The sequence below is a fragment of the Capricornis sumatraensis genome, chromosome 7 (genome assembly GCF_032405125.1).
Source record: "Capricornis sumatraensis isolate serow.1 chromosome 7, serow.2, whole genome shotgun sequence".
In the NCBI taxonomy this organism is placed as follows: domain Eukaryota; kingdom Metazoa; phylum Chordata; class Mammalia; order Artiodactyla; family Bovidae; genus Capricornis; species Capricornis sumatraensis.
Window position 1 is genome coordinate 100,314,501 of NC_091075.1, and position 16,451 is coordinate 100,330,951.

The following is a 16,451-nucleotide window of genomic DNA, read 5'->3' on the forward strand; positions in this document are numbered from 1 at the left end:
CAGCTTTGACTAGATGGACCTTTGTCTGCAAAGTAATATCTCGGCTTTTTAATATGCTGTCTATGTTGGTCATAGCCTTTCTTCCAAGGAGTAAGCATCTTTTAACTTCATGGCTGCAGTCACCATTTGCAGTGATTTTGAAGCCCAAGAAGAGAAAGTCTGTTTCTGTTTTTCTTGTTTCCCCATCTATTTGCCATGAGGTGATGGGACCAGATGCCATGATAGTTTTTTGAATGTTGAGTTTTAAGCCAGGTTTTTCAATCTCCTCTTTCACTTTCATCAAAAGGCTCTTTATTTCTTCTTCGCTTTCTGCCATAAAGGTGGTGTCATCTGCATATCTGAGGTTATTGATATTTCTCCCAGCAATCTTGATTCCAGCTTGTGCTTTATCCAGTCCGGCATTTCTCATGACATACTCTGCATATACGTTAAGTAAGCAGAGTGACAGTATACAGCCCTGACATATTCCTTTCCCAGTTTGGAACCAGTCTATCGTTTCATGTCCGGTTCTGACTCTCGCTTCTTGACCTGTATACAGATTTTTCAGGAGGCAGGTATGGTGGTCTGTTATTCCCATCTCTTTAAGATTGTTGTAATCCACACAAAGGCTTTGGCATAATCAATAAAGCAGAAGTAGATGTTTTTCTGGAACTTTCTTACTTTTTCTATGATCCAGTGGAGCTAATTGTAAATTAGCCAGATCTATCATTATAAATTGTCCCCTGAGTCCTAGCAATAGCCTCATGTGAAGAATACTCAGTGTTTTTGGATGAGGATAAAACGAGTTTATTTTTATTTTATTTTTTAGACAGAAGCTTTAAAATGTTCTTCTAAATGTTCATACCTGTTAGACATTTCTACCATCAGAAATAGCTCTAGGTATTTCCCTTTCCATTGGTGAGTGCAGTATACAAACATATATTTTTCTAAACTTTAACTAAAGGATTATAGTTATACAATAAGAGGGCTTCCCAGGTGACTCAGTGATAAAGAACATGCCTGCCAACGCAGGAGACATGAGACATGGGTGCAATCCCTGGGTCAGGAAGAGCCCCTGGAGGAGGGCATGGAAACCCACTCCAGTATTCTTGCCTGGAGAATCCCAAGGACGGAAGAGCCTGGCGGGCTATAGTCCATGGGTCACACAGAGTTAGACACAAATGAAGCGACTTAGTACAGTCGCTTAGAACTTAGAAATGGGCAGTAACCCTGTCAAAGTTCAAGACAAGCACTTAGGAAGCCACCGAGGCAACAAACAACAGCTTTACACACACACACACACACACACACACACACACACACACACAGAGAAATGTGTGTGTATGTTGTTATTCGTTGTTTTGTTGCTAAGTCGTGTTCAGCTTTTCACGACCCCATGGATTATAGTCCACCAGGTTCCTCTGTCCATGGGATTCTCCAGGCAAGCGTACTGGAGTGGGTTATCATTTCCTCCTCCAGGGGATCTTTTCTACCCAGGGATCAAAACCCCCACATCTCCTGCATTGGCGGGTGAATTCTTCACCGCTGAGCCACCAGGGAAGTTTGTGCATATGTATGAATACATAAATATTTCCTAGCCCTCTCTGTTGTGAGGACCTAGAAGCAAAAACAGCCCACTGTCAATGAACATATCTTGTGCCCAAATCTTGGTTTCTAAATGCCATTTTCCAATTTAAAAATAAAGAGCCTGAGTTTATTGGAGAAATGGCTGATTCCAGGACTGGGGCAGGTAAAGTTCAAGATAAGCCTGGAACTTCTTGTGGAATCACAAGGTGAAAAAGTTCAAAACTGGACTAGAGACAGGGCCTCAGAGCTAAACTAATGGCTCTTCCAATAGCTAAATCTGGGACAATATGAGTAACCAAACAATGTCAATATTGGATTATAACTTATAGGCAAAGTAACTATCCATAATTCTATACTGAGGTGGCGCTAGTGGTAAAAAAAAAAAAAAACCTTTGATGTATGGCAAAACCAATACAATATTGTAAAGTAATTAGCCTCCAATTAAAATAAATAAATTTAAATTTAATAAATAAATAAAAACCTGCCTGCCAATAAGAGATGGCTGGTTCGATCCCTGGGTTAGGAAGATTCCCTGAAGGAGGAAATGGCAAATCACTCCAGTATTCTTGCCTGGAAAATCCCATGAACAGAGAAACCTGGAGGGCTACAGTCCATAGGGTTGCAAAGAGTCTAACATGACTGAAGCGACTTAGGACACATGCAAGTACTGATAAAAATAAAAGAATAAATTTTAAAATGAGGGTGAAGGGATAGTGCTTTCTTTTGGTAGATTTCCCATCAATTAATAAAGAAGGAGTGATGGAAATATAAGATCATCATTTGGCAAATGCTACAGTAATAATTGGGTCTTCCCTGGAAGCTCAGCTGGTAAAGAATCTGCCTGCAATGCAGGAGAACCCCATTCGATTCCTGGGCCAGGAAATTCCCCTGGAGAAGGGATAGGATATCCACTCCAGTATTCTTGGGCTTCCCTGATGGCTCAGATCCACCTGCAATGTGGGAGACCTGGGTTCGATCCCTGGTTTGGAAAAATCCCCTGGGGGAGGGCCTGACAACCCACTCCAGTGTTCTGGCCTGGAGAATTCCCATGGATGGAGGAGCCTGGCAAGCTACAGTCCATGGGGTCACAAAGAGTCAGGCAAGACTGAGCAACTAAGCACAGCAACAGTAATAATTGTTATAGGCAAGGCTCATGGATAGATGATAATTCTAGACTTTGAAAGTATGATGAGAAACAACACATTTACATGATCTCAAAGTATCACCCCACAGGCTGCTGACTAATTACAAAGGGAAAAATAGCAACTCTCCAATGGATAAGCTGACAGACACTATCTTAGTCAAGTGACCAAAGTTAGTAATTGTCAGTAGTGGGACATACTGATGTGTTCCAGAAAGTGGAGACAATGCTATGACTGGATATATTAATAAACCTCATCTATGGAGTAGGGGTGACTAGAGCATGTCTAACTATGCAGTAGGCAAAGAAACAGCAATCACTCATATTATTCAAGACAGGGAAGTGTTTGATATTTTATGGCTTGGATAATGTTTAAAGTTCATCTGTGTTCAAATTTGATTATGGAGTGCTAGTATTTTTATTTGATCCCTCATGGTCTTAGCTGATGTTGATGCTCTGTGAAATTGTTCATGTGCTAGAGGAGAGCATCAGGACTTAGCGTGAAGGACAATATGAATGGACCTTAAAGGCATTAAGTGAAAGATCATGTCTGACTCTTCACGACCCTATGGTATACAATCCATGGAATTCTCCAGGCCAGAATACTGGAGTGGTCAGCCTTTTACTTCTCCAGGGGATCTTCCCAACCCAGGGATCAAACCCAGGTCTCCCGCATTTCAGGCGGATTTTTTACCAACTGAGCTATCATTACACTAAGTGAAATAAGTCAGACAGAGCAAGACACACACAGTATGATCTTGCTTATACCTGGAATCTAAAATAAGCAAACCAAACTATGTATATGCAGAGCAGGTTGGGGGTTGTCAGAGGTAAGGGTGGGGTGTGGGTGAAATGGGTGAAGTAACAACAAGCTATACTATCTAGCAGTATAAAATTGCAGTTTTAAAATAAATAAGTCTTGGGAAGTGATATACAGCATGGTGACTATCATTACTAACATGTATTGCATATTTCAAAGTTTCTAAGAAAATAAGTCTTAAAAGTTCTCATCTCAAGGAAAAAACTTGTAACTGTGTGGTGATGGATGTTAATGATTTACTGTGATAATCATTTCACAACATATACACATGTCAAATCATTATGTTGTACAAGTGAAACTAATATAATGTTATCTGTCAATTATATCTCCAAACCACCCCTCCAGAAACCCAACATCCTGGTGTGCGTGCCAGGCCAGCTCACAGCTGACCAAAGTCTAGCTCATGCAATCAAGTTCCAAGGTGGCAGGAGCTGCTTTCTCTTTCTCAGGATGTGAGTGGGACAGCTGGTAACACTTGGATAAGACAGATCCATAGGTTAATTAGTTGATAGTAGTTTGCCAACATCAATTTCCTGGTTTCGATATTTATACTATGGTTTGTAAAATATTAACTGGGAAAGCCAGGTGAGGGCTGTATGGGGACTCTGTGTGTTATTTTAAAAATATTTTATTGAGATATATTTTACACTCATTTTACATACAATATAGTAGCCAGCAGTATTTTTTTTTTTTGGCTGCCCTGTGGAGCATGCCGTATCCTAGTTCCCCCACCAGGGATTGAACTTGCACACCCTGTCCCCCCCAGCCCCACCACAGTGGAAATACAGAGTCTTCTTAACCACTGGACTGATCATTTTACATACTATAGAATTCACTCATTCCAAATGGATATAGTTCAGTGGTTTTAGCCTATTTATAGTTGCACAACCACCACCATAATCTAATTGTGAAATATGTTCACGCACACCCTCTAAAGAAAACCCACATCCATTATCAGTTACTCCTCTTTCCTCTTGCCTCCTCCACCTCCAAACAACATCTAATGTGCTTTTTGTCTCTATTGCTTTGCTTATTCTAGTCATTTCATATAAATGGAATCAGAGAATATATGATCTTTTGTGACTGATGTCCTTTAGTTAGCACAATGTTTTCAAGGCTCAGTCTTGTCACAACATGTATTAGTACTTTTTTTAAACTGCTGAATAATATTCCATTATGTGGATAGACCATTTTGTGTTTATCCATTCATCAGTGAATGGATATTGAGGTTGTTTCTACTTTTTTGTTACTATGAATAATGCTCCTGTTACTATCTGCCTACCACACAGGTTTTTGTGAGGACATGTATTTTCATTTCTCTTGGGCATATCTCGAAGTAGAATTGCTGGGTCAAAATGCTAATTATGTTTAGCATTTTGGAAAATAGCTATGCTCACCACTATACCATCAAAGCCATGTTTAGTGTTTCCAACTACTTCAAACTATTTTCCAAAAAGGTTGGGTTTTGTTTGCAGTTTCTGTCATCATGGCCAACATTTGTTATTGCTTGTCTTTCTATGTGTTACTTTGCAATACTTTTCATAAGGCTAAAATTATTTCCAAAAAATAAAAAACAGAATATGAAAGAGAATATGGAAAAAGGAAAAGCCCCCATGGACTTAGAGCGAAAAATACAAAAGCAATATATCACAAAAGCTGTAAAAAATATATATTCCTAAATCCTAGTAGTATATGGTGTAAATATAGCTGTAATATTTCTGAACTCTGGTTGCTTTTCCCCCTTATAATTCTTAGGAACCATCCTAAAGAATTTCTTTTTCTTTTTTTTTTGTATAAAGCACTGTAAAATGCATTCAGAATAGGTGAAGCTTATTTAAAATTTATTAGGTTTGCATTTTTTATATACATTAAGGTGGCTTTTTATTTTTTATTTTTATTTTTTTCAATGTGCCATAATGACTTTTTACCGCTTTTTTACAATGAAAGAGAGATGCTAACCACTGTGGATCTCTCAGGAAACAATGCGAAAGAAGGTTCTAGCAAGTGAACAAAAAGCAGGAAGGGATGGTGTTGGTGTTGGTGGTGGTGGGCCTGTGTTATTTGTGGGTCTTCTTGTGTAGGGAGGAGGTGTCTGTCTTCAAGGGCAGGTTCATCAGGCGAGAGAAGGAAGTGAACTTGCCTCTCTGCCTGGGCTCTGGCTCCCGTGCAGGGAGGAGGGTCAAGGGGGGGCCGTGACAAGGGCAGGACAGAGTGTGTTCCGACGGGTAGGTCCGCGTTAGGCAGAACCAAGTTATCAAACCATCTCTGCCCAGCAAGAGTCTCGGCCTTGCCCTTTAGGGCTGAGAACTCGCTCGCCTGCCTTTCCAGTGCCCGCGGGAGGTGTGGTCTCCGCGGGGAGGCAAGGCGGGGCGGAGGGCGGGGTGGGGTTCTCCCCTGGGTGACTGCTCGCCTCTCAGGATGGAGAGTGCCCGCGGCGTGCGGCGTTCACAAGGCACCCACACTCGGCCTTCCAGGATGTGGGTTGTGCACCCGGCTTTCTTCTCTGCTGGGGCCCGACTTTGACCTTTCTCCGCCGGGGGCAGCCAACGGGGAGCCAGAGGGCAGATCAGGGCCAGGCTGGCTCCAGGCGGCTGCACCTTCAGGGCCGCGGGGAGGGTATCGAGGCCAGGACTCGGGCTGGTCCCTGTCCCCGAGACAGAGGTTGAGGCCCCACTCCTTCCTGGCCCTCTGTCGCTCTGTCTGCAGGAGTCACCCAGCCTCACCAGGCATTTATAATACATTTTTTTAAGTTCTCATCAGATAAGTGGACTGATCAGCTCACTTCTGACCAGGAAATAAGACAGACAGAAATGTCATCACAGCACCCTACTCCTGGCTCTGCTGACTTTACCACCCCTTTAGCGGGCTTCCCAGGTGGCATGACTTTGGTAAAGAACCTGCCTGCCAATATAGGAGACCCAGATTTGATCCCTAGGTAAGGAAGATCCCCTGGAGGAGGGCATGGCAACCCACCGCAATATTCTTGCCTGGAGAATCCCATGGACAGAGGAGCCAGGCAGGCTATGGCCCATGGGGTGGCAAAGAGTCACACACGGCTGAAGCGATTTAGCACAGCACACACACAGGCTGGCCTCAGATTCTACTTCCTGCGCACATGTCTATTTTTTTTTTTTTTTAATAACAAGAAGCAACCACAGCTTTCAAAACAAACTCCTTCTGTAGATTCATGACAAAATAGTAAACAAACTGCTGCTGCTACTGCTACTGCTGATGCTAAGTCGCTTCAGCCGTGCCCTGACTCTACCAGGGCAGGGAATATTTGTGGGCTTTGTCTGCTGAGGTATCTCCAAATCTCAGTGGAGGGCCTGGCTCACAGTAGGTGCCCATTAGCGTGCCTGGTACTAGTCTCAGTGTGTCGTCCTGACTACAGCTGGGGTGCATCAGACACAGCCTAGCGCTCATCCTTGGAAACCACTTAAGCAGTGGCAGTTCTTTCCCAAACTCCTTAGGCTGCCAGGCAGCCCACATTCCAAACCTCAGTACTCACATGACAGAAACCATCCTTTTGAGTGATGGCTTCCCGTTTCTGGGGCCTGGGAAGAAGAGGCATTGCAGGAAATGCTTTTTTTTTTTTTAAGTATGTTTGAACTTTCTTTTACCTTTCCTTTTCATCTTCTGATATCAGAACAAAACAACCAGGAAAGGCTATACAAAATGTTGAACATTTTCTCTCTTCAGCACAGAGAACCGAGCAGAGTGGGGTTGTCACTAGGTTCCTGGTTGATAGATAGTTTTAACTACCTTTGTGATTTTGTACATTGTCTGAAAAAAGCTTTGTGTTACAATTAGCAGTTATTCCTTTTATAATCAAAGCAAGAAATACCCATTTTGGAAACAAACAGAAAATGCAGTGACCAAAAAATAATGTATAGGTTTGCACCGATTATCCTATAGCTGTCTGAATATTTTTCTCCTTAGACCCTAGCCAATGCCTGGAAACAGTTAGCATTCATGAATCTCATGAAACTCAGAAATGAATGAATGAATTGATATGCTTCTCATGATCTCTTTCAGGAAAAACATGTTTGTTTGTCTGTTTGGCTGTCTCATGCTCAGTTGCTTCTGAGTCTTTGTGACCTTGTGGACTGTAGCCCACCAGGCTCCTCTGTCTATGGAATTTTCCAGGCAAGAATACTGAAGTGGGTTGCCATTTCCTCCTCCAAGGGATCTTCCCGACCCAGGGATCGAACTTGCATCTCCTGTGTCTCCTGCTTTGCAGGTGGATTCTTTGCCACTGAGCCATGGGGAAAACTTATGCTGTGATTTTTAATATCATTATATGAATATTTAATTATAATTTTCTGAAGATTTCAGAATAAAAACTTGCCTGCAGTTATCTAGCCATCCTTTCCTTCCCTTGACAGTCTTCACTCAGTATATACCACATGTATTTGTGTATTCAGATTGGCTCCTGTTAGCCCTGAGAGCAGAGACTGGAGCATCCTCTGAGTGCTTTTGAAGTCCACCAATGGTAATATGAATATTTTGTAGTCAGCAGCTGTGTGCTGACTGCAAGTTAGTTTGTTGGAAAGTTTACAGGAGCCTAAACAGTTTTTAGTCCCAAAGTCAAAGTTCTGGTTGGTTTCTGTTTCTTTCATTTCTTTTGACTTCCTCTTTTGAATATGAAAAATGGTGAGGCCCCAGGTGCACCTGTGGACTTCAGCACAAAGAAGCAAGCAGAGAGTGGGGCCCCCAGGAGGTTTCAAATTTCATTTCTCGGGAAGGTTTCCTATAGCAGTGGGGAAGCTTGCTCCATCCAGCCTGGCTCAGAGCAAACAGCAGTAAGAACCAGCATCCCAGACTTCTTTTTTGACCAATGGAGCTTATCCTGTAAAAGATCTTGCATCTTCTCACATGAGAGTTGTTACTCAAGAACTTATTCAAGTTCTTACTCAACTCTCTGATAGTCATCAAGTGGGAGAGAAAACAAACACGTTTGCTTCTCTGAGGCTTAAATAGCATTTCACAAGTCTAGGGATCCTTTGCTACTGCTACTGCTAAGTCGCTTCAGTCATGTCCGACTCTGTGTGACCCCATAGACGGCAGCCCACCACGCTCCGCCGTCCCTGGGATTCTCCACGCGAGAACACTGGAGTGGGTTGCCATTTCCTTCTCCAATGCATGAAAGTGAAAAGTGAAAGTGAAGTCCCGCAGTCGTGTCCGACTCTTAGCGACCCCATGGACTGCAGCCTACCAGGCTCCCCTGTCTATGGGATTCTCCAGGCAAGAGTACTGGAGTGGGGTGCTGTTGCCTTCTCCGCTAAGGATCCTTTAGGTTGCAATAAAATATAAAAGAAAAACAAACACAAAACATCCAAACAACTGCAAATCTCGTTGCTTCAGCCATTAAGTCCCTGACGGTGTTTAACTGTAACCCCTCAAGGTTAAAGATCAACAGCAGGAGTTGAGGGCAAGATAACAAAAGACAACTTCCCTGAAATCACTTTAGTGCCTGGCAACGTTTCTAAGAATTTCTGGGACCTTGTCTATAAGCCTGTCTCCTCCGTTCAGTGTTCTTCAATGCTTCAGTGCGTAAAAGCCACTCGGAGAGGCTGTTTATGATGTAGATTCTTGGGCACTATCTCCGGAGATTGTGATTTAGGTGGGCTGGGCTGAGGTCCAGGAATCTGACTGAGGACCCCCAGGCCTGCTGCCCCATCTGCCGTAGGGTGCTGTCATGTAGAGTAATGTAGCCCTTCTTCATAGACCCACCTTGGTGAGAATCTGAAAAAAAAATGCCTTCCTCTTCTCCAGGTAGATGCAGTCATGCCAGGGCCTCCAGCTGGTCAAGGAGCACAGGCTGAACTAGCCCTGCTCACCCCTGGGCTGTGTGCCCATGCATCTCAGGAGAATGGAGCAGCAGTGACTTTACCACGGACACTTTGTAACCCACATCTCTGGGCGTTTTTATTTCTCGTCTGTTAAGAATAACTGTAGGATTTCCCTGGTGGTCCAGTGGTTAAGAATCCACCTGTCAATGTAAGGGACCCGGGTTTGATCCGTGGTCCAAGAAGATTCCACATGCCAAGGGGCAGCTAAGCCCATGTGGCAACTATGGAAGCCCACGCACTCTAGAGCTCCTCAAGAGAAGCCACTGGAATGAGAAGCTCGTGTACCACGACTAGAGGGTAGCCCCTGCTTGCCACAACTAGGGAAAACCTGTGCAGCAACAAAGACCCAACCCAGCCATAAATAAGTAAAAATTTAAAAAATAAAAAGAATAACTGCTGACATAGGGCTTCCCTGGTGGTCTGATGGTTAGGAATTCGCCTTGCAATCACACAAGTCCATGCTCCAAACCACAAGGAGAGCTTGTGTGCTACAGTGAAGACCCAGCAGAACTGAAAACAAATTCAAAAATACCTGCAGATCGAACCCACTTTAGCAAACACTGCTGGGTGCCCAGTGTGTGAAGTGTCTGTGTTTAATTTAGTGGAGGTTCAAGAGAGTCTGTAGTTCCCTTCCCATGATCAGCAACTCTGCCCAACACTGAGTGACTACACGGTCGTTGCATTTCTTGCCAACTTTGATCCCACAGAGCAGAGTGAGTGATGAAAGAGTTGACGGGGGCCACTCAGGAAAAAAGGTAGAATGGAGGTGGGAGGAACTGAAGTGAGGATCTTGGTGGAGAGGCTGGAAGAGAGACTGGGACTCCTGACTTCAAAAGACTCCTTTCATGGTGTGATCTCAATGGCTAGAAACCTTGCAGGATTTGGTTCACCATTTAAACATCCTCATTTCATTCATTAATAGTCACAATTAATATTATATCTGTCTTTCCAGTCTTGGAACATGTCATCTTTCTAAGAACAGCCCCTTATCTTGAAAAGGATAGCCCCTTATCTTTCTAATAGTATTAATACACTACACTAATTCATTAATATTAAACAATATATTGCTTCAATTTTCCTCTTCTTTCTGGTGTTTATCCATGTTAAATTTTTTTTTTTACTTGGATGGAAGCATTTTCATCTCATAACTTCTCATCTTGAAAGCTCACAAATGTATAGTGAGAAATGGTCTCTTTCTTTACACATATAAAGCACTAGAATTTAAGTTTGAAGCATTCTAGTCTGTTTTCCTTACTTTCTTACCAAAAATTCACATTCAAGGATTCTCAAGATTTCTTCTCGTTCGTTCATTATTCTCATAATTTAGCTAAAACTGCAAAATTTCATCTTCTGTTTTCAAGTAGAATAGTTTCAAAACCCAAGTTTCAAAAACCAAGCAAAATGTTTACAAAATACAAAGACATTAGACCAGCACAAGTAAACATACCTATGTATGAAATAAACAGAGAAATTCATGACCCAGTTATAGACACAAAGACTAATATATGTTTCCTGCTGAAAGCAGTAGTTCAAGACTACCTTATGAAAAGTGTGGCACCTCACACATGCTTAGCACATGTTGAATATGACTCAATTTACTACAGTTAAAACAACTGGACAAGAAAACATTGGTCCTTCTGCTGAACCTCAAATTAAAACATTTCTCTATAGTGGAGAAATAGAAACAAGGAAATCAAATACTTTTAAAGAGAACTTTCTTTTTTAAGTGCTGAGATAAGTTTTAAAGAAATGCTTCATTTCAAAGTACTTACAGTTAAGAAATAGGTTCTGGGCAGCTGTGTCTTGTGGCTTAGAGAATCTCACTAGAAGTGAAAGACACAGGAAAGAAGTGTATTCAATTGCAGTTTGTTTTAGTCAAAGTACATACTCAGCGGTTTTTTATTGGCCAATGAAATCCAGGCAGAAGAATTTTCAAAGTATGTTTCTTTTTCCTAGAAACTGAAACTATTAAAAGAAAAAAAAGTGTTCCTTCTCCTACCTTTTATCAAGTACACTCATATCTTTTTAAGGTGAAAACAGATTTGATTCATTATATAATTTGATTGATTTTACCTGCCAGGCAGAACTTAGCAATTTTAAAATTTTACCCTTTAACTCAATAAATAAGATTTAGTGTGTATTTATTGCCATTTTTAAACTGGGGAGCTTCGGTAGTGTTAAGAGAAAACAAGCTATCGGGAATTCTGTATCTAATCAGACACTGCTTTTTTTCTTCTGCCTCTTTGGACTCATTTGTTTTCCCTTATTTTTGTTATTATTTAGTTGCTAAGTCGTGTCTGACTCTTTGCAACCCCATGAACTGTAGCCCATCAGGCTCCTCTGTCCATGAGATTTCCCTGGCAAGAATACCGGAGTGGGTTACCATTTCCTCTCCCAGGGGATCTTCCCCACCCAGGGATCGAAACTGTGTCTCCTGCATTGGCAGGCGGGTTCTTTACCACTGAGCCATGTGGGAATACTTTAGGCACTGTACGAAATGGTTTTTTTTTTTTTTTTTAATTTAAGTATTTATTTATTTTGGATTTGGTTGCATTGGGTCTTTGCTGTCACATGTGGGATCTTTAGTTGTGGTATGTGTCAGCTTAAAAAGATGCACAACGTGAGAGTTGCTAGTTAAGTTTTCTTTGGGGCAAAATGAGGACTGTTGCCCAGGAGATAGCACCTCAGATAGTGCTGAGAAGCTGCTCCACAGTGATGGGGGGACAGTCGGTATACATGTGGTTTTGATGAAGGGAGAGTTCATTCAATCAGGCAAAAGTTTTTGCCTGATTTGCAAAAGTTTTCTTCTAGTCACAAGGAGCTGATGTCCCCCGTGAAGGGATTTAGTACTTTTCTAGAGACGAGGAAATGCAAGGATTGGGCTCAGAAAATCAGTTCCTGAAAATATTTAACTCTCTGAAGACCTGTTCTGCCACTTTTCCCAGAACACAGAGTGCCCCACTCCTGAATTCCCTTCAGGGCGTGTCGAAGGTCAAGAGCTGCAGCAGCACAGAAATCGGTTCCCGCAGAAGTGAAGCGAAGCGAAGTGAAAGTCGCTCAGTCATGTTCGACCCTTTGCAGCGAAGTGAAAGTCGCTCAGTCATGTTCGACTCTTTGCGACCCCATGGACCCATGGAATTCTCCAGGCCAGAATACCGGAGTGGGTAGCCTTTCCCTTCTCCAGGGCATTTTCCCAACCCAGGGATCAAACCCAGGTCTCTTGCATTGCTGGCAGATTCTTTACCAGCTGAGTCACAAGGAATTCCTGCAGAGGCAGATGGCAAATGACAACTTGTAGTTGACACATGTGAGCTTTTAGTTGCAGCATGTGGGTCTAGTTCCCTGATTAGGGATCAAACCTGGGCCTCCGGCAGTGAGAGCACAGAGTCTTGGCCACTGGACCACCAGGGAGGTCCTCTAAATGCTTTTTATGTGTTGATTTATTGAATTTTCCTCACAATTCTGTATGTAAAATTGTATGGCAGCCCAGTGGTAAAGAATCCACCTGCAGTGCCAGAGATGCAGGAGATGAGGGTTCAATCCCTAGCTTGAGAAGAACCCCCGGGGGAGGAAATGGCAACCCACTCCGGTATTCTTGCCTGGAGAATCCCATAAACAGAGGAGCCTGGTGGGCTACCATCCATGAGGTCCCAAAGAGTTGAACATGGCTGAACACACACACACACACAATTCTGTGGGGTAGGTATGATTGTCACTTCCATTTAACTGGCAAGGAAACTGAGTCACAGCAATGTTAAGTGGCAGCTAGGAATTGGCTGACTCTAGTCTTTGTCCACTGAGGTCTATGCCGTATCCCGCCCCACGTTTTCACCTTACAGTCTGCTCTAGGGAGAAAGAGCATTCCACACAATCTCAGAGGGAGTGAAAAGACTGGCCACTCTCATTTCTGAAAGGCTTAAATTATGAATCAGAAATCAAAATGTTATGAAGCTATTTCAAAAAGAAGAAGCTCAAGTGTAAAAAAAAATGTTATATAGAAATTGGATGTGATGTAGTAACATCACATGTAGAAATTAGATGTGTTTGTAGCTGAGCTGATGCGGAATAAAATCCTGGTTGTGCACCTTGATAGCTGTGAGGCCTCTGGAAGTCAACTCAAAATGTAAACTTTGGGTTCCTTACCTCTAAAATTAGAAGACTAGCCTTTTGGACCAACATCTTAGCAAGGTGGCAGAGGTAGCATCTGCTCTTTCAGCTTCGCTGTGCCACTCAAAGATGACAAGAAGGAAGAAAGATGCTGGAAAGTCGGCCAAGAAAGACAAAGACCCAGTGAACAAATCCAGGGGCCAAGCCAAAAAGAAGTCTGAAGGCAGAGTTTGTGACAAGCTCAACAACCTAGTCTTGTTTGACAGAGCAACATACGACAAACTCTGTAGAGAACGCCTCAACTATTGGGTTGGCTAACTGGAGAAGTGCCCCAGGTTTCTCTTGGTTTTCATGACTGGCTTGTTTGAAGAGTATCTGTGCGGAATTAACCTCTTCTTCAAGAAGCCCTAGGTTCTTTCACTGGAGAATGGTATTTAGAAAAGATCTGTTTTAGGCAAGCTCCTGGCTGTTGGATTCTCATTGCTTTTAGGATCCTTTAGTAAAGAGAGGAGACATATGTATATTTACTTATACACATGAATGAATCTGTATACATGTACATCCATCCATCATTATCCATCAAAACCATGACTTCCTACTGATACTTCTAATTCGAATCCAATTCCATGAGGTTTAATTCTAGCTTTCCCCCTTGCCTTATTTTAAGTTCTTTTTCAGACAATGAAAAAGTGAGCTCTCGGTTTCTACAATATATTTACTTATTTGTTCACTCCTAATATGTACACAGGATGCTTTCGGAATTGCTAACCCATACCTCTGTGAGCCGCCAATGTACCAACTAGACTACAGCTGTGTACAGTTCTTTTGTTTTCAGCTTTACAGGTTCAGGTCAAAGCACTGGTATCCAAAGTTACGTAGGTTATTTCTTTTCTTTCCTGTCCACTTGGATGTGGTTACCCAGAAAAGGGTTATCCCACTTCATCTCTGCTGCCCTATTCCCGTCCCCCTCCCACCTTCTTTACCTGCCCATCCCCTGTAGGTAACCAGCCTCTTTAGTTTCTGGTTTCTCGTTTCTTCGTTCATTTATGTTGTACTCCTGTGGAGAGGAACTGACATCCAGCACAAGCTACACCTCTGAACAATTTTGTGAACATGCCAAAAGTCACTGAACTGTACTCTGAAAGGGTGAATTTTATATGTGAATCATCTGTCAAATTTTAAAAAGCTGTGAGTTAGAAATCTTTTTCGTTCTTAGAAAATAGTTGGAGCTATGTTCTGTACTGAATGCCATTTTCTAATCAGCATCTGGAATAATTGGAGCTATCATTCATAGTAAGCAGAGGACCAGTTTCTTTTGAAACTGTAATTCATATTCCTCTAGCCAGAAAATTGGCCACCATATAAAAACTTTCATAGAAAAATTGAGCAGTTTCAGATGTGAATGAGGGCAAAGCGTTTCTCTTTCTCAGGGCTTTCTCAGGGCATGTGTAAATGAATCTTGGTTTCCTTTGCTTTACTCTGGGCTCATTGTTATAAACATTGTTTGAAATCGTGGCAGCTCTCCAGGAGCAGTCATATTTTGTCCTAAAAAGACAGCTCCCAAAGATTCTTTTGGTTTATGAGTTCTTGTTTTTTAGTTATAGCATACAAATGATTAAGCTTCCTGTGGAGAGAAGACTAAGAGTCTGTGACCTCTGACTGAGGAGGAACTGGCCGGCACAGTTAGTGCAGCTCAGAGAGGGGTCCAGCTCACATAATTATTTCTTTCCTGGGGAAGGAAAATGAATAAATAAATACCAGATAATTCACAACACACTTGTTAAAGGAAATGAAGAATATATTAAAAAAATCAAAATAGCTTTTTATTATTAAAATTTTTTTAATTTTAATTTTTTTAACACCAAAAATTATTTTGTATTGGGATATAGCCAATAACAATGTTTTGGTAGTTTCAAGTGAACAACAAAGGGGCTCAGCCATACATATACATGCATCCATTCTCCCCCAAACCTCCCTCCCATCCAGGCTGGCACATAACGTTGAGCAGAGTTCCTCGTGCTATACAATAGGTCTTGTTGGTTATCCATTTCAAATATAGCGGTGTGTACATGCCCTTCCCAAAGTCCCTAACCTATCCTGTCCCTCTGGCAACCATAAGTTCATTTTCTAAGTCTGTGAATCTCTTTCTGTTTTGTAAGTAAGTTCATTTGCATCATTTCTTTTTAGATTTCTCATTTAAGGGATGTCATATGATATTTCACCTTCTCTGTCTGACTTACTTCAGACAGTGTCAATATGATGCTGTCTAGGTTCATCCATGTTGCTGCTAATGGCATTAGTGAAAGTTGCTTGGTCGTGTCAGACTCTTTGTGACCCCATGGGCTGCTATACAATTCATGGAATTCTCCAGGCCAGAATACTGGAGTGGGTAGCCTTTCCCTTCTCCAAGGGATCTTCCCAACCCAGGGACTGAACCCAGGTTTCCTGCATTGCAGGTGGATTCTTTATCAGCTGAGCTACCAGGGAAACTCAAGAATACTGAAGTGGGTAGCATATTCCTTCTTCGGCAGATCTTCCCGACCCAGGGATTTAACCAGGGTCTCCGGCATTGCTGGCAGATCCTTTACCAGCTGAGCTTCCAGGGAAGCTCATGCTAAAGGCATGATTTCATTCTTTTTAATGACTGAATAATATTCCATTGTATATCTGTACCAATGAGGAGAAGATCAATATTACAAAACCAGTTTCTGTGGAAATATATTTCTGTGCTTAGATGTGCATTCACCCCAGCTCATGCCAGCAATCTGTCAGTTTATATCTGGTGGATATACATTTCCAGAAGGTTGCAATTGAGAACATGGTTTTATGATAAATGAGGAAGTGCTATAGAAGAGGTTGTGACCTTTGTTTCCCTGTATCTTACTGAGGGGCTCCAACTGCAGGTTAAATGCCTGTCCTATAGCTAGAAGACAACTCTCCCTTTCTTGGGAGAATCCGGTCTCCA

General features: G+C 42.2%; 1 protein-coding gene across 1 annotated transcript in view; it reads right to left on the reverse strand.

Annotated features, from left to right (window-relative positions):
* Nucleotides 1-11,242, reverse strand: part of LOC138082136 (placenta-specific gene 8 protein) — a 34,463-nt gene extending 23,221 nt beyond the window's left edge. The window contains exon 1 of the mRNA XM_068975421.1: nt 11,152-11,242. The gene's annotated coding sequence lies outside the window, so the exon portion shown is untranslated. The remainder of the gene's footprint in view (nt 1-11,151) is intronic.
* Nucleotides 11,243-16,451: the final 5,209 nt, after the last annotated feature.